At 38.5% G+C, this 18,614-nt stretch overlaps 1 long non-coding RNA gene across 1 annotated transcript; it reads left to right on the forward strand.

The window, feature by feature from the left end:
• Positions 1-317: 317 nt before the first annotated feature.
• On the forward strand, positions 318-15,908 carry LOC138931188 (uncharacterized). Its single transcript, XR_011446448.1, has 2 exons — positions 318-390; positions 14,905-15,908. It is a non-coding gene; the product is annotated as an uncharacterized lncRNA (long non-coding RNA).
• The last annotated feature ends 2,706 nt before the right edge of the window (positions 15,909-18,614 follow it).

An 18,614-nucleotide genomic window follows, 5' to 3' on the forward strand; every position in this document is an offset into this window, starting at 1 on the left:
TTATATCTTCAGAGGTTTTTTGTATTTGATATGTTTCATCTTTACTGAAAAGCAAAATGTCTTTATTCAAACCTGGCCTGTCCTTTAAAGGGTCCTTATTAAAAGCTGGAAGGTCAGTATTTAATCCCTGATCATGAAATGCTACTTTGCATCAATAAGCAGGCTTTGTAGGTAAGTTCATATTTCTTTTGTGTTTAAAATCAGCAGTTTCCCCGGTTAACCAGTAGTCAGGAACCTGTTCTTGTAATTTTATTTTTTCGTCTTTGATAGATGAAATCAATACATTTTCTACAATTCTATTTCTTCATTTTTGTCTTCAGAAAAAGGACCAGGAACATTAATAGGTGGAAACAGGCTCCCACACCTAGGAGCACCAGCTACTCAGTCCTGGTGAGTCTGTTCCCTTCTTCAGTGCCAGAGGGACTGCTCATTCTGGAGTGTCTGCTCTTTCAGACGTCTGTTTTCACTGGTTTCTGATGTAGCTGAGCCAAGAGAGCATCAAGCAGCTGTAGGATGATCACCGTTTCTTCAGTTGCAACTAGCCTTTCATTATGAAGTCCAAATTGTATATAACCTAGTATAGTGCTGATTGCTTCCTTTATATAACCAACCAGAGAGGACTGGGAACAAATAGTTGACACTAAATTTTGTATTTCTTCTTTGCCAGTCAAACTGGCAGCATCAGTCTTAGCACTGGATTTCCGTTTGGTGGCTCTTTGAAGGAACATATACGTTGGATCTTCTCTGTGTTGCTGAGAAGCTAGGTCAGCGGTGATTTTAAGATGAGCCAATTCACTTTACTTAGAAGATGCAAGGACCACCAGCTTTGCTAAAATCACACAAACCATGTCCTCTGCAACATCATTCATGTTCTCCAAAGCATAAGGCAGTGAGACTTCTGCAGTTTTTTCTTTTGGAGAAATAAAATGTTCTCCACTGACTAAATGTGATTTAAAGTGAACTGATATATTTTCTGGTGAAAATTCCTCAGTACATGTTTTCTTTTTCTTTTTTAAAATATAAATTAATTTATTATTTTTAATATAAATTTATTTATTTTAATTGGAGGTTAATTACTTTACAGTATTGAATTGGTTTTGCCATACATCAACATGAATCCACCACAGGTATGCACATGTTCCCCATCCTGAACCCCCTCTCTCCTCCCCCCGACACCATCTCTCTGGGTTATCCCAGTGCACCAGCCCCAAGCATCCAGTATCATGCATCGAACCTGGACTGGCAATTCATTTCATATATGATATTATATATGTTTCAATGCCATTCTCCCAAATGGCACCCTCTGCCTCTCCCACAGAGTCCAAAAAAGTACATGTTTTCTTAACTGCAGACTGTAACTTCTCAAGCACATTTTCTATAATTTCAGCAGCTGCTGAGGAAATATCAACATTGGAGAGCAAGTCTCGTTTGTTAGTGTCAGTATGGGCAGGCAAAGGTTCGGTCGTAACAGAGGAAAGGGTGGGGATGGTCTGGGTTAGTTCAGACGCCATTTCCTGAAAAATGTTTCTTAAAATCAACTCAGCTTCCTCTTTTAAATGATGTTTAAAGTTAACAAAAACATTATTTAACTCCTGCATCTCATTGATAGCTTTGGCTTTTTCATCCGAAGACAGTGGGCATTCTAGGCCATCTGTTTCAGTGGTAGCATCTTTACATTTCCTAGTGCCTGTTTCAATCTATACAACAAGGTGACTATCGGATTTACAGGTTTTAAGATTGGGGGATTCAGATATCTCATTATTTTTAGGTTTGGGGGCTTTAGGTTTGTTTTCCAAGTGTTCTTTCCTGTGATATGTTGTTTCTACATCTGTTCTTTTTTTACTTTTTTATTTATTTATTTATTTATTTTTACTTTACAATACTGTATTGGTTTTGCCATACACTTCCTTTATGGGCAAAAGATGATTTTGATGGTGCCACTGGTTGCTCTATTGACCTGTCAGCTGCCTCTGTACAGGGATCTGCCTGAACCATCTTACTTGTTTCATATAGAAATGTCTCACAGCATGTGCTGCAGCAACTCTCACTATCAGAAGAGAGGGTGGAGTTATCAGACATTGGGCATGTAATATTTTGTAATCTTTCTTCATATTTTGTGATGGTGGGGTATAATACACTGGTCACCACAGCCACGATCCAGGTCATTACATTTTGAATTATACTGTTCAGTTCTTCAGAAGTTACCTGGAAAGGAGGTGAGTGGGGATAGAAGGGAAATCATGTATAAATTACTCGTTTTAGGGACAGCAACTAACTTTTAATTCCTTATATCAAACAATGCATAGTTAGAATCCAGCCATGGTGTATAAAGAGAACATAGGAACTTTATTTAGAACACCAGATTAATTTCAAGTTGGTTTATTCTCTATGGCTGTGATCTATTTTTTGAATAAGATTTCCTTTGATTCAAAATCTCTTGTATGCTATACTTGTGTTCCTAAATGTATACTTATATCATCCCCTAGATTGTCTAATTGTTGAACATTTATTGTGCAGTGTAGCACCCTTAAAACTGTCAATTTTATCTTTATTTCAAAAATCTGAACATATGCCTAGCATATACTTGAGCTCACTGTTGGTGAAATTTAAATGTTAATAAAATAGTACACCCATTGAAAAATAAAGCAGAAAAAAAAAACAAAAAAAAAATCCCTTGGAACTGTATGATAGTTTATTACTGAGGGTAAATGGCTTCTTGGTTAGAAAAAAATAGCCAAGCTCATAGAAAACAAATGCTCTAGCAAGAGGTAAGACTAATTTATGATCCAAGCGATACTTAAAAAAAACCAGATTGCCTCTAACAAACTATTTCATGAAACAAATTTGCAGTTCAAACATGTATGTGCCTTTGTGGACAGAGTCTCCTTTTACTTAGGCATCTGTTTAGCTAGGAGTTGAGGGTGAAAAATAAAGCTTCAATGTGGAGAGGTCAGCCTGTGGGCTCCCTGGCTGGCCTGTTGCTGCCTTTCTCGGTCAACTGACTGTGTTGATTTGCATATGCAAATCACTACAGCTACTTTTTTAAGTTTAATCAATGGGCAACAATTAGAACTGATGATTTAAGGGAAATGAACAGGCCTAGGTCCAATAAAAGATTATCAGTGCAAACTGTCTTAGATTGGGAGGCAGAGGTCAGCTCAAGAAACAAATATTTTTGTGTACGGTGTTAGAAAGTGATCTAGTTACACACCGAGGAAACCAGAATTGAAAGAGACACATGTACCCCAATGTTCATCGCAGCACTGTTTATAATAGCCAGGACATGGAAACAACCTAGATGTCCATCAGCAGATGAATGGATAAGAAAGCTGTGGTACATATACACAATGGAGTATTACTCAGCCGTTAAAAAGAATTCATTTGAATCAGTTCTGATGAGATGGATGAAACTGGAGCCAATTATACAGAGTGAAGTAAGCCAGAAAGAAAAACACCAATACAGTATACTAACACATATATATGGAATTTAGGAAGATGGCAATGACGACCCTGTATGCAAGACAGGAAAAAAGACACAGATGTGTATAACGGACTTTTGGACTCAGAGGGAGAGGGAGAGGGTGGGATGATTTGGGAGAATGGGAATTCTAACACGTATACTATCATGTAAGAACTGAATCGCCAGTCCATGTCTGACGTAGGGTGCAGCATGTTTGGGGCTGGTGCATGGGGATGACCCAGAGAGATGTTGTGGGGAGGGAGGTGGGAGGAGGGGGTCATGTTTGGGAACGCATGTAAGAATTAAAGATTTTAAAATTTAAAAAATAAAAAAATAAAAAAAAAAGAAACAAATACATTAATTTCAGAAGGAAAAAAGGCTGAGCCCGAACTTGGCTCAAACAGCCAGAAGATGGAGCACTTGAGGGAAGCTGGGGTCTCTTTCAGTAAGTGCTGAAGTAGAAACCCAGGGTCTGGACTTGAACAGCCGTTTCCTCACGGTTAATTGTGTTTATTGTTACAGCTTAGACAGGGGACCAGGGGCAGATGACAAGTGCACCTGCCAGACTCTATAACTGTTTGTGTACGTTTACTTATTGCAGATATATTTGGGGGTCATAAAAATCCTTTTGCCTATAATAAAATAGCATTCTTTTTAAAGTTTTTATTATCCTTAAGACAGCTAGACCAAGCATGTGTACCTTCCACAGGAACTGTTTCTCAACGCTATGGCTACAAGCCAGTGGCAGCAAAGGCTGGATGCCTGGCATTTTAGCTGTGCATTGTTTGATATCCTGGCATTTGGGCACCGGATTCCCTATCATGTGGTTGTTCATTCACAATTATCTCTGAAATTAGCCTCAGATTGTTCAAGGTTAGGCCAACATTCAGAGAAAAGTTAACACCTTGCTGAATGTAGCATATTCTCTCCTGACCAGTTAGAAAGGGTTTGAAGGACACCTCCAGGAAAAGTTGTGTTATTAGAATCCATTTCCTAAATCTCTGAATGTATGTTTTATTGTGATAAAATACACATAACATACAATTGACCATTTTAAATGAGCAGCATTAAGTACATTCACAGTGTTATGCAAACATTACTACTATCTAGTTCTTGTAATGCATTTTTTTCATCTACCATGCAGACCAGAAAATGGCTACTGAGTTTGAAGAACATATTAATAATTTGAAATGACAGCATACAGTTGAAAAACACTTGTTTTACATAAACATGACCTAAGTCAGACACTTCTAAGGATCACATTTAAACATTAATAAATAAGTTAGTCACCTTGTTGGTCTAAATTGATCAAAATCTGTTCCAATACACATGCGCTGAGCATTTCAATACATATTATTTTCTTATTACCAGAGATAACGTACAGTAAGTAGATCTACATTATTACTCTTAGGGTAGCTGAGAAGAAGCACGTCCAACAAAATTGAGACATTTGTCAAGTTTTTAATGAAGTGAAATGTGATAAGTAGAATCTGTTTTTTAGCTCATTTTCACTATACTATTAAACCAAGAAGTATCTTCCTGGTGCCAGTATGTCTCAGCCTTTGTGTTTGTTGGATGGTCTCTGAAACTCTCATGTACGTGTGAAAAAGTATGTGAATGTGCTACTCCCCTGAACCCCTTTCTAGCTCATGTTTCCTCTGTCTAGCCCCCACATTGGGGGTTATCAGACTCACCTTACGCTCTTCGCCTGGTCCAAGTTGCAGCTGTCTTGAGACCCCCTTCTTCTGATGGAGTAGCCAACCTAAGGTTCTTCTTACTCCCAGGAGAATTACGAGATAGATCTAGGCATCTTGGTTCACTTACCTAAGGGGCAGGGTGCTCAGCCATTCAGCCAGATCTGCAAAGGGTCTGCAAAGGCATTTCCTGTAATGCCTTCCCATTTTGGAGTGAGTGTGTGGTATTGGATGTTTTCTTTGTGATGATTAAACCTCCCAAAGCTCCCCCAATCTACCCTCCTGAGGACCCTGGGCAAAATGGCAATAACAGTAACTTTGTACCCCCATGACAATAACTCTTTGAACAATAATTTCGGACCTTGGCAAAATTCAAGATTAACAGAGAGTGAAAGTCAAGGAAGAGAAAAAGGTAAAGAGGAAAACAGACTAAAATCAACAGATGATTTTGCTGGTAGTCTGATTCACAGATTTTTCTCTAATAACATATCAGAAAATATCCTTAATTGCTCTATAGTGAATTTCATCATACACACTTTCTCTTGACAGCGATTTGGACGGTAGTCTTGTCTGAAAAAGTAAAAAGAGATTGATTTTATTACTTTATGGTTAATCATTTATGTAAGTTTCCTCCAAATTCCTAATCACTGAATCAGATTACCTGTTTCGTGCTTGGGAGTTTTGTTTTCTCCCCAGCAATTTACAAAGAAGAATAAGCTTTATTTTTTAATCTAATCCCCCAATTCATCCTCTTATTTAGATATTGGCCCCTGGGCATAGGACATGGTCTATTACCCAGAAGAATTATTATGCAGAATAATTGTGGCATAAACAGTAGAATAATAGGTGCTGTATAAACTAACACTTGATATTGCCACTCTTGATCCACCTTAGCCATGCTTGTTCCTAGTGAGTTGAGAAGAGCATGGGGTTGGAAAGACAGGGGATGGGCAAGTTCTTTCCACTTGCCCTGCTTGATCAGAGCTTTCTGATAATTCACTTTCTATTCACCCCCTCAAAATTCCTAATCTCCTCTCCTCACCCCACAGTAGAAGATCTATGTATGATTACTGACAATGACATTAAAATAATGGGTTTCAGATGACATGCAAAGCCAAATTAGATGGAGCCCCTTTCTAGGTATCACAATATTCTCTTCTATGTTCTAATCAGGATTATTTATTCTAATCTACTACATGGAACTAAAATATTTTATTAAATTGTAGCAAGAGAACAACAAAATTATGTAGATTATAGGATAACAAAAAGTTAAAAAAAAACCCCAAAGCCTAAGTCTGATTTACTTTCATATTTTACTGCCTCCATGGACCCCTTGCCATAACCTCTTGACCCTCTTAAAGGAAACATGGTGCTCTATTTTCATTTTTACTTGCCCTGTCCTTATGTTATCAAATTTACTTTTTTTCTACCAAGGCCTAACAATCCAAGTTGGAGACATACAGTCAGACTGTGAAATGACAACTTTAACACTAGTAAGAAAAGGTCTCAGCTAGGGTTAGGCAGCAATAGCGCATCCTAGGATTAATACCTTTTTGCAATATGGAACCTAGAACACGAATGCTCACCATCAGTGACATAGTTCCTATCCTTTGGCTTCATTAATTTTTCTGAGACCCAGTTTCTCAGGCCATCTCCAGCACAATTTCCTTTTTGTAGATCCTCTGCAATCTAACGCACCCGGATTCTTTTTTTTTTTTTTCTGCTCTCCCTAACCTCATACCATAGGCAGCAAGTGGAGTCCTATGTATGTTTCTACCTGTCTCCAGACTTTCTGTCCCAAAGGCATACTTTAAGATAAAAGGAAACAGCACAGACCTAAGAAAAAAAACCTAACCATATAGATAAAAACCTTAAATAAGACCACTAGACACTAGTTGTAATATTGGATACAAATCTGCAGTTTGCCCCGAATTATCAGTTTCTCATTGGAGTCAACTGAGCAGAAACATGCAAATAAACTCATTGTTATATGGGAAAGTTCCACCACAAGTCTAGGAGTGCCATGATATTACATCCACTTTTCTCTAGTCTTCAGTGGTTTTCCCTGATAGGTTGATACTACTAAAGTGTCAAAGGTTTAGGTTCGTTTGTACTGCCAACTCTTTACTTCTTAAATAAAGAGGGCAGTGATATTAATGACAATTAGTGTAGAAGCCCCAAAGATAAGGCCCGGTTTTTCACAGTTTAATTTTCCATGTTATAAAACTATAAACCTAACCTTTCTGTTCCTAACCTTTTCCTCCACACAACCTTACTTTAGTCCAGAAAATAACTGGCCAACCACCCCTTGAAGATTAATGTAACAAGACTACATTTTAGTCCGTCTACCTAATCCTTCTGAATATCTAAGTTTTAATTTAATTGGTGATCCTCTATTGGTACCTCAGGCCCCTAGCTTGGGGTGATGCCTGATACCTCCTGATCATACATACGTGTGGTCCATTCTATCACCAAATCTGTTTAATTATTACTACTGTTTACCCCATCACTATCTTATCACATTAGCATCCTCTTGTCCTGATTTTTTCGTTCCTACTTCTATTTTATTAAGCTCACCTGACCTGCCTCTTGAGAAACCTTTATGCAGGTCAGGAAGCAACAGTTAGAACTGGACACGGAACAACAGACTGGTTCCAAATAGGAAAAGGAGTACGTCAAGGCTGTATATTGTCATCCTGCTTATTTAACTTATATGCAGAGTTCATCATGCAAAATGCAGGGCTGGATGAAGCACAAGCTGGAATCAAGATTGCCAGGAGAAATATCAATAACCTCAGAAATGCAGATGACACCACCACCACTATGGCAGAAAGTGAAGAGGAACTAAAAAGCCTCTTGATGAAAGTGAAAGAGGAGAGTGAAAAAGTTGGCTTAAAGCTCAACATTCAGAAAATGAAGATCATGGCATCCGGTCCCATCACTTCATGGGAAATAGATGGGGAAACAGTGGAAACAGTGGCAGACTTTATTTTTCTGGGCTCCAAAATCACTGCAGGTGGTGACTGCAGCCATGAAATTAAAAGACACTTACTCCTTGGAAGGAAAGTTATGACCAACCTAGACAGCATATTAAAAAGCAGAGACATTACTTTGTCAACAAAGGTCCATCTAGTTAAGGCTATGGTTTTTCCTGTGGTCATGTATGGATGTGAGAGTTGTATTATAAAGAAAGCTGAGTGCCGAAGAATTGATGCTTTTGAACTGTGGTGTTGGAGAAGACTCTTGAGAGTCTCTTGGACTACAAGGAGGTCCAACCAGTCCATCCTAAAGGAGATGAGTCCTGGGTGTTCATTGAAAGGAATGATGCTAAAGCTGGAACTCCGATTCTTTGGCCACCTCATGCGAAGAGCTGATTCATTTGGAAAGACTCTGATGCTGGGAAAGATTGAGGGCAGGAGGAGAAGGGGACGACAGAGGATGAGATGGTTGGATGGCATGACAAACTCGATGGACATGTGGGTTTGGGTGGAGTCCCGGAGTTGGTGGTGGACAAGGAGGCCTGGTGTTCTGCGATTCATGGGGTTGCAAAGAGTCGGACACGACTGAGCGACTGAACTGAACTGAAGTTTACTGTGTATGTCTTTTATGCTAGCATGAGAAAAAACAGAGAACTAAGGAGGTGGAGGAAGAGAAGAGAGAGGAGGTAGGTGATGGAATAGACATAATGCACCCATACTTGAGTCTCAGGGAGCAAGGAGCTGCATCAGATCAAGAGGACTAAGCCAAAGGCCTTGAACCTGTGTTCTTTCCTGTAAGGTAAAGAGGTGTGGCATGGGTGCAATGGGCAGAGCCATACCAGATGGTATTCTAGCTGTGTTTTCTTGTGTTCTGGCTTGGAATTGTCCTAGGCTCAGCTAAAGGTATCTTAACTTGTGTATTTGTGAGGAATGAGAGAGCAGCTCTGGGTCATGTGCATAGCTCTTCATCTTAGCTGATTTTTATAATAAAGGGCTATCTAGAACATTTGCTGTTGAAAAGACTCAAGTGATTCTGTAGTTCTGTAGTCTAGGATGATAGTGCGGACAGGAAGAAGAGGCAGGCAGGAATTAACACTCTATAATGCACACATTCTCTCACCTTTATTTCTTGAAACTACCTTGATACTGGGCTAGTCAGTTTCCTTCCTTCAGCATCCTTGTACCCCATTAGCCCTCCATAAATCAAACTGACTGCAACTCCTACCTCAAAATCCTTTTCTAAGAAGTCTGGTATGAACATCAACACCATTTACCACCATACACTACTTCCCTTTACCTAACCAATTCATCCGAGTTTGGGATTTATAAAAATTATCCTGAACCTCATTTGGCTTGTTGAGGGTTTATAAAAGATGATAGTATTAGGTATGTATGTTCCATCAGGAGGTATTTTATATGCATGAATTATTATTCAAGTTTGAGGGGAACAGGACATCAGCAGAATGGGTGGCCACCGATGTTTGAGAGCTGAAAGGCCCCAGGCCAAAAGAAAATTTCTCCACTGGCCTTTATTTTAGATCATGAGAGATTGATTTACTTTAGATGAAAATGCAAATATCCTTAGGGGGTAACAGATTACGTCATTAATACTATATGGTAAACTAATTTAGCATCATTTGAAAACCAATAACCTCAAATGGTACAAGTAATGCATTTTTGAGTGGGGACAGGAGAAAAGAACAGATCCAGATCCTAGAAATAGTAGTGCTACGTGAAAGGGGAGTCAAAGTATTGCCTATGAGGAGAGCCCAGAGCTAAAGTGAGATCAGAGAAGGAACTGGAAGAGCATGAATGATTAACTTTGCCTACTTTACAGTTTAGCTTAGTCCTGAGAGGTTGCAAAAGGTGAGAGTTTTACTACAGACAAGTAAAACTACAAGAGTAGAGGATTCAAGCAGCACTCTTGTGTAACTATTTAAATATTAATTTAAAATAACATTCCTTTATTAGCTTTCTTAGATACTTACCTAATTGGTGAGTCGTGAATAAAGGAGACTCCAGGAGCTGCAGATGAATTTTCAGAGAGAAAAAGAAAATTACTATTTGTTGGTATCCTTCACAGGCTACTTGTAAAATTATAATTAACATATCTTAATAGGTCTTCTTTAAAAAAATACTTTTATTTATTTATTTGGCTGTGCTGGGTCTTAGTTGCAGCCTCAGGATCTTCCATCTTCGTTGTGGCATATGGGACTTTTTGTTACAGCATGTGGGATCTCGTTCCCTGATCAGGGATTGAACCTTGACCTCCTGCATTAGGAGCTCGGAGTCTTACCCACTGGACCACCAGGGAAGTCCCTTAATAGGTCTTTCATCTCTGCTGTCAACACTCTTTTTAAATCCTCCAAGGACTACCAGACAGGCATCAAATACCTTAAGATTTGGGGTGACTGCCTACCTCATCAGCCTCATCTATGGTCACCATTATATTATATTCTCTGCTCCAGAAGTACTGAACAACACACAGTTCCTCTGCCTTCACTATTTCCCCTGTAACTCGTGTCCCTTTTTAAAACTTCTCATCCTTTAGGACTCATTCAGCTTGTGTCACCTCCTTCAGAGAGCCTTCCTTTATATCTGCCCAGACAGACAGGCGTTCTCTGTCAAGCTCCTGAAGTGCCCTATACATCCCTCTGTTATAGGACTTACTATGCTGTATTGTACTAGTTTACAGTGCCTGGCATACAGTAAGCACTCAAGAACATTTATTTGTTCAATTAATTCTTTAACATATGTGTTGGCTCAATGTTTGTTCATTAGTATTCCTGTCATTAATCTCTTCCCACTTAAATACTAACATGCTTTGTATGCCATCTAGCAAAGTTCCATAAGTGGATTTTACTATTTCTGGATAATGATACTAAAGCAAGTCTTCATGCAGAATATGTCCATAGGAATACTGGGATGGTGTATGTCAGTTATGCATGTGTGTGTGTGCTAAGTCGCTTCGGTCATGTCCAACTCTGTGCAACCCTATGGACTGTAGCCCACCAGGCTCCTCTGTTCAGGGGATTCTCCAGGCAAGAATACTGGAGTGGGTTGCCATGTCCTTCTCCAGGGGATCTTCCCAATTCAAGAATTGAACCTGTGTCCCCTGCATTGCAGGCTGATTCTTTACCTCTGAGCCATTGAGGAAGGCCATCAGTCATGCACATACATGACTAAACAGTCTTAGACAAACAGAATACTTTGAATAATAAAAAGTAATGTTACCAATTAAAAGTCAGTTCAAAGTCAAGGTGAATAGCTATTGTTCTCCCAATAAATATAACATGTATTTTGAATAATCAATGAATTCCAATGATCTGCATAAAAGTTAACTTCAATTCTGTGTACTTTCTTAAGTTTCTTTGTGAGTGTATGTTTGAGTGTATACAGTTTTGAAAGGAAGGAGCTGGAATGAATAGTGCACATACTTGAAAAAATAAGTGTGAAGATAATACTGTTGTGGTGTTTTTAAAATACGTCTACAAATTCTTTGATAATACTCTCTCCAAGTGGTGGGGGTTAATTCTTTTCCCCCTTGAGTGTGGGTTGTACTTAGAGACTTGCTTCCAATGAATAGAGTGGAAGTGAGAGTGTGCTGGGACTAGGCTATAAAATATAGTGTGGCTTCAGCCCCTCTCTCTTGGACCACCCACTCTGGGAGAAGCCAGATGCCATATGATGAGGATACTGAGAGATGTATGCAGATGCCCACATGGTGAGGAACTGAGACCTCCTGCCAACAGCCATGTGAGTAAGCCACCTTGGAAGTGACTTCTTCAGTCCCAGTCAAGACTTTAGATGACTGAAGCAGCCCTGGATGACATCTTGACTGTAACCTCATGAGAGCCCCTGAATCAGAACCACCCAGCTAAGCTGTTTCTGTATTCCTAACCACAGAAACTGTGAGATAATGTTTCTTTAAGCTGCCAGGTTTTAGGGTGATTTGTTATTCAGCAAATAGTAGACCAAAAAATCAGTAAAGACATGTAACAGTTGAATAATATAATCAATAAATAGAATTTAAAATTCATTTACAGCCTTACAGCCTTTAAATAGAGAATATATATTTTTTGTATGTCTATGGAACACTTTCAAAATATCAATCATATATTTGGCCACAAAGGAAATGTCAACAACTTCAACGTGTTGAATATTTACAGGCTACATTCTCTGAATCTAACTTTAAAAATGTGACTGAAAATATGAATTTCTTGATAATTAAGAAACATACTTAAGGATAACTCTTAGATCAAAGATAGAATAAAGAGAAGAAAATATAACCTACCTTAAAAGGAACATTTATATCAAACCTATGGGAACAGCTTTTATTATTTCCCATAGGTTTTGACATAAGGCGTTCCTTTCCTTTCTTCTCCCATGCATCCCAGACCAATATCTATAACTGCCCCCTAGACTGCTCCACTTAGATGTCCTACTTGGATGCCCTCAGGCACCTCAAACTCAATATATTCAAAGCTGAACTAAATATTTGTCTTCCAAACTTGTTCATCTTTCTGTATTGCCTATCCATTGAATGGCACCACAATCCATTAAGTTGCCTGTACTAGAAATATGGGCGTTGTCTTCAATTCATTCTTCTCCCATATTCAATCAGTAGCCAGATCTCATCCATTTGCCTTTCTTAGTCTGAGTCAAATCTGTGCCCAGCTCTTCATCTTTACTGCCACTGACTTTGTTCAGGACTCATTTCTAGCTTTGACTATTATAATAGCCTCTTAATTGTAATAAGGGGCAGTGTGGTATTGTGGTTAGGATTGGTTGAGTAAGATAGACCTGGCTTTTAAATCCTTGGCTTTGCCACATGTAATGTGAAATCTTGGGCATGATAATTTACAACTCTGAGACTTAGTTTATTCATATGTAAAATGGTAGGTAAAATAGTTTTGTTATTCAGAGGGTTAAATGAGAGAATACAGTTTAGCATAGTACCTGGTACATAGTGAGTGTTCAATATGCTATTATTTTTATTGTCTCATTGTCTCAAGTCTCCTCACCTCTAATTCAGCTTTCCTTTTTTAGAAAAGGCAAATTCTTTTTTTCTCCTTTGGGTCATTTTTTGAAGTATAATTAATTTACAATGTTGTGTTAGTCTCAGGTGTACAACAAAATAATTCAGTTATACATATATTATATGTATATTATATATATACATCCCTTTTCAGATTCTTTTCCATTATAGGTTATTACAAGATATTGAATACAGTTCCCCATGCTATGCAGTAGGTCCTTGTTGTATATCTACTTCATATATAGTAGTGCATACCTGTTAATCCCAAACTACTAATTTATTCATCCCCCCAAACCACTTTCCCCTTTGGTAACCAGAAGTTCATTTTCTATCTCTGTGGGTAGAAAAGGCAAATTCTGACCATATTAGGTTCCTGTCAATATTCTTCAATAGTTGTACTTCAATAATAGGATAAAAGGTAGATCTCCTGGCACAGCTTGCCAGAATCTTAATGATCAACAGATATCCACCAGTCAAGCTTCATATTCTGTAATTTTCTGACTTGAACTTTTAGCTAAAACAATTCTGAAAAAAAAATCTGCATTTCCACAAGCCCACAGGCTGTAATGTATATATCTTGGTAAATGTATTCCTTTCTCCTGGAAGTTCTCTTTCCATTTGTCTGCTTAGAAAATTCTTCTCCTCCTTCATGTCTGAGCTCAATTGTGGCATCTTCTGTAAAAGCTTCCTTGTCTCCCCTATGCTTCCAGTGGACTTTGTATTTACCTCCTTTATTGCACTTATTATATTGTGTTGTGATTACTGGCATGACTGTTCTATACTACACTGTAAAATCCAGGGTAGGAACCATGGCTTCTCTACTTTGTTCAATAATTAGTATAGTGCATGGCGTGTAGCAAAAGCTTAGTAAATGTTAGTTGAATGTATTAATGGATTGCAGGATTTCCTTAATAGCTGTTGATAATGTTTACCTGGCTCATAGTTTAAGCTTGATTTCTTGGCCTTTTCCCCACTCAAATTAGCACGTGTCACCTATACATGCCACAAGAAAAATGAAAACAAAAAAAAATCCTTAAAGAAGTTTTCAAAGAATTTGAACATCACCTATGTCTCACAGAAATTTAAAAGAAATTTAATAAAGTGATTTTAGAAGTCTATCATAAATATACATGTTTTATTTGGTTTCCATTACTTACATAATTCAAAGGCTTACAGAATTTCTAACATGCTAAAATTAGTTAACTGAAGAGTGCACTGATCAGCATGGAAGGTAATCAGTTGAACAGCTAAAAAGAATATGTGTGGGTTTTAAAGAAAGTTAAGTACAGGGGGAATGCTGTGAGGGAGCTGGAAGGCAGAGAGCAGCTTTTCTGCATATGTGGGATGTGGCTCTCTCAGTTGGCCAAGAGCTCTACCTGCTTAGATAATCATACAGGAAGAGAAATCCAACAGAGTAGACTTTGTTTTTTCCTAGGCCTGAGAAGTGAACACAAGCCACCAAAAGTACATTTCTTGACACTGATGGGATGGGTGAAATAAGCTGGAAAATAGTATTGGATTTTGTTGTGATAAAAGTGGTCATACTATTTCTCAAACTGAATTAGGTATTTGTGACAATTTGACTTACTCATATTGTCCTATGTATTTTAAAGCCTTAAAAAACAGATGGTCTAAATTTGTTTATTGCTTATTTTGGGGGTAACATACGTACTAATAGTATTAAGTTTGCCATCCATACTACACTCAGAAAATACTTTTTTTCTGACTCTATAGGGAGGCATAGAGAAGAAAATGGCAACCCACTCCAGTATTCTTGTCCAGAGAATCCTGTATACAGAGGAGCCTGGTGGGCTGCTGTCCATAGGGTCACATAGAGTCGGACACGACTGAAGCAACTTAGCATACGTGCATAGTGAGGCAAGTGAAAAAAGTTATTAACTCCTGATGTACAACTATTATACTGTCTTAAGTAGTTAAGATTCTTTCTTCAGATACTGAGAATACAAATTATGGATGTTAATACAGTAGCACAGCACCCTGGACATAGCAGGTGTTTCATAAATATTTGTTTATATAGAAAAGCATATTGTGGCTAACGTTACATTTGAAGAGTTACGTATAATTGAGTCTGTCACTTACTATGCATTTAACATAGGATATAGGAAACTGTGTTAACTTTTTAGAACAGGTGAGTCATTTAATACAGTGCTAACGGAGCCAAGGATGTGGGTTTGAGTCTGAAAATGAATGACCAATTGGTGACCCATAGAGATGACAGATGCTGTGACCAGAGGCTGTGCCCTAAATGTTTGTTGTCAATTTCCCACCATCGACTGAGTGATCACTGACCACGAAGGAGAGAGGGTGAGGCCGTATGGCTGTTTCTGTACAACCCATCAGCATGAGAAGAGAAATGATTCACGAAAGTCCAGTATGCTGCTTCCTGTGTGAATGGACTTGAAGCTCATCTTTTAAGAAGCCTACATACCTAAGAGCTAAGTGAGAACACTCACATTGTTTCTGGTAATTTCTATTAAGAATTGAGACAAGTATTCAAATTTTGGATCTATTTAACACATTTAAAATCTCAGGCTCACCATTTTTCTTTGTTAGCTTACTAGTTGTTATTGATGTGTCCCTACACTTAGAGTATGGCAATGCTAATACAACAGATAGCCATAAGCATTGGAAGTCTGAAGTGACAGGATTATTACTGTGGATTTGCATTTCAATTTTTAAAAATAAAATCTTACTATAGGATGGTTAATTTCAGGGAATAAGACTGTTCTGAATTGTCATTTAATGAATGAAATTATGTTATGTCAATCTTGATCCTCATTTTATACTTCATTGGTTCTGTGTGTATCTGGGACAAAAGAAAAGTTACTTGCCTGTTGTTTTGAAGTATCCTGTAGAGAGTATCTACAGATACTTGGTGTTTTTGCAGAAATACCTGGACTCTGAAGTGTAGTAATTTCTAGGGAAAAGAAGAGGTAACTTTAAATATGAAAAAATCATATAGTTCTCCTTGCTGGGCTGCCATAAAGTCTAAAATTACCATAATCAAGAATGTATTTATTTATGGAAGTTAAGGCAGTATCTCCGAGTATAAGATGCCTTTTTGTGAAGTCCCCTGCTTACCAGCTTCCAGGGGCCCACTGCTGCCATTAGGGACAAGCCTGCACTCCCTGGCTCTAAGTTACTTTGCCAGCTAAACTTCCCACCACTCTCCTGCCCTAGAACAAACTGTTCTGCACTTCATTCAGTAAGCAAAGGGGAACCACAGAGGACTTTTGGGTAGAGGAATTATATGTCCAAAGCTGTATTTCAGGAAGGTTACATTCACAGCAAAATGTAGAACAGATCAACAAGAATAAGAGATTGGAGACTAATTATTACAGTGCTTAATGCCACAGGAAGCACGAATGGAAAGGAAGGGAAAGTTATGAGAGAATTTAAGGAGGCAGACTGGACTGGAGCAAACAGCAAAGAGTCAAAAATGACTCAGGTTTTGTGCCTGAATAAAGTTAGGAGGAACAGAGCGCTGGTTTGGGGATGAATCTGGTTTTGCACATGCTGGATCTTAGGTACTCATGGGCTGCCCAGGTGAAGATGTCCCAGTGCTCTTGGTAAGTGTGGAGGTTACGCATGGGAATCTTTTACGGAGACGAACAGAGACTTAGCTAATCTCTAGTCCAGCCCTGGGAGATGGGAAACAGGATGGATTTTTATGTCTGGGGAGAAAAGATGGTAGAAGAGACCTTCCTGGGGAGAATTCTCTTCACTGGAACTCTCTAATGGCCGCATTGTCAGGAACTTACAGAGGCAGTCACAGCAGAGACTCTAACTTCCTCACACCTTGTCAATTCCACAAGGCCTGTTCTCCCAGCAATCACTTAAAAATGTGATGCTTATATTTACAACCATGAATAATTCTTCTATCTTCCTTTATCAAATTAATCATGGATTTTATAATCAGAGAAAAAAGCATAACTTGGAAGACTATATGACAAAATGAATTATTTAAAAGATATCAGAGCAATTATAAATATTGTTCATTTTCTTACCTCCATTATTTGAAGGATATGATGTCCTAATTGTTTCTCTATCTTTCTGTATGGTTTAACATTCAAGAAAAAAATTAATTAGTAATTATTCTTCTAAAAGACACTTTTCCTGATCAGAATAATACAGTATCTTATCTCCCCCTTCCCCTCATCTCTACCTCTCTACTAGGTGCTGGTCTCAATGCTAACACATATTATTAACCTCTTAGTGGATATCTTTCACAGGTACCTCACTTTAACTAGTTTAAAATGAAGCTTATATTGTACCCAAGTATGCTATCTTTTCCTGTCTTTTCAAACTTGCTACTTGTCTGTCTTCTACATTTTGGGTATAGGTATAATAATCCTATAACCAATAATAATAATCCAGTGCTCCATTCCAGAAAGCTTAGAATTGTTCTGTTTGTTTCAGATAAGGCTAGTTTATTCCAGTCTAATGTTTATTGAGTGCACTGCCTAGAACTAAGATACATAATTCCTGACCTCAAGAAGTTTATCACCCAGTAGAAAAGACAAACAAATATGATGGAGGATAATGAGTTCTGAGATAGAAGTAGGCCTCAGCACTATGAGAGCATACAAAAACCTGCACACAAAAATTAAATCATCACCATCGTTGTCATCTCCTTTTCTCTGGGTCCACACATCTGTTGAGTCACCAAATCCTGACATACTCTGACTCTGAAATATCTTAAATCTGTGGCCTCTGGTTCACCCTCATTGTCACAGCCTTAGTTCAGGCCTTTATCATTTTTATCTGGACTATCCCAGTAGACTCAAAACGATCTTGGCTCTAATCTCCTCTATGTAGCTATCTCACACTGCAACTAGAGTATCTTTTTTTTTTAAATTTTTAAAATTTTAATATCTTTAATTCTTACATGCGTTCCCAAACATGAACCCCCCTCCCACCTCCCTCCCCATAACATCTCTCTGGGTCATCCCCATGCACCAGCCCCAAGCATGCTGCATCCTGCGTCAGACATAGACTGGCGATTCAATTCTTACATGATAGTATACATGTTAGAATGTCATTCTCCCAAATCATCCCACCCTCTCCCTCTCCCTCTGAGTCCAAAAGTCCGTTATACACATCTGTGTCTCTTTCCCTGTCTTGCATACAGGGTCGTCATTGCCATCTTCCTAAATTCCATATATATGTGTTACTTTTAAAACCCAAATCATTCTTATCTCACATCCTACTCAAAAACCAGCAATGGCTTTCTACTACTGAGAGAATAAACCCCTACTTCAGCAAGGGATGCAAAGTTCTGGCTTCAGCCGCCATGTCAGTCTCTTCTGTCCCACTGCTCTGGTTTTGCTGCCTTGAACTTTCATGCTTTCACTTAACACTGTAAGCCGGTCTGCAATACTGCCTCACTACATCCTTACTCATCCGAAAACTTCCCACTCACG

This window comes from Ovis canadensis, chromosome X (genome assembly GCF_042477335.2).
Source record: "Ovis canadensis isolate MfBH-ARS-UI-01 breed Bighorn chromosome X, ARS-UI_OviCan_v2, whole genome shotgun sequence".
Lineage (NCBI taxonomy): Eukaryota > Metazoa > Chordata > Mammalia > Artiodactyla > Bovidae > Ovis > Ovis canadensis.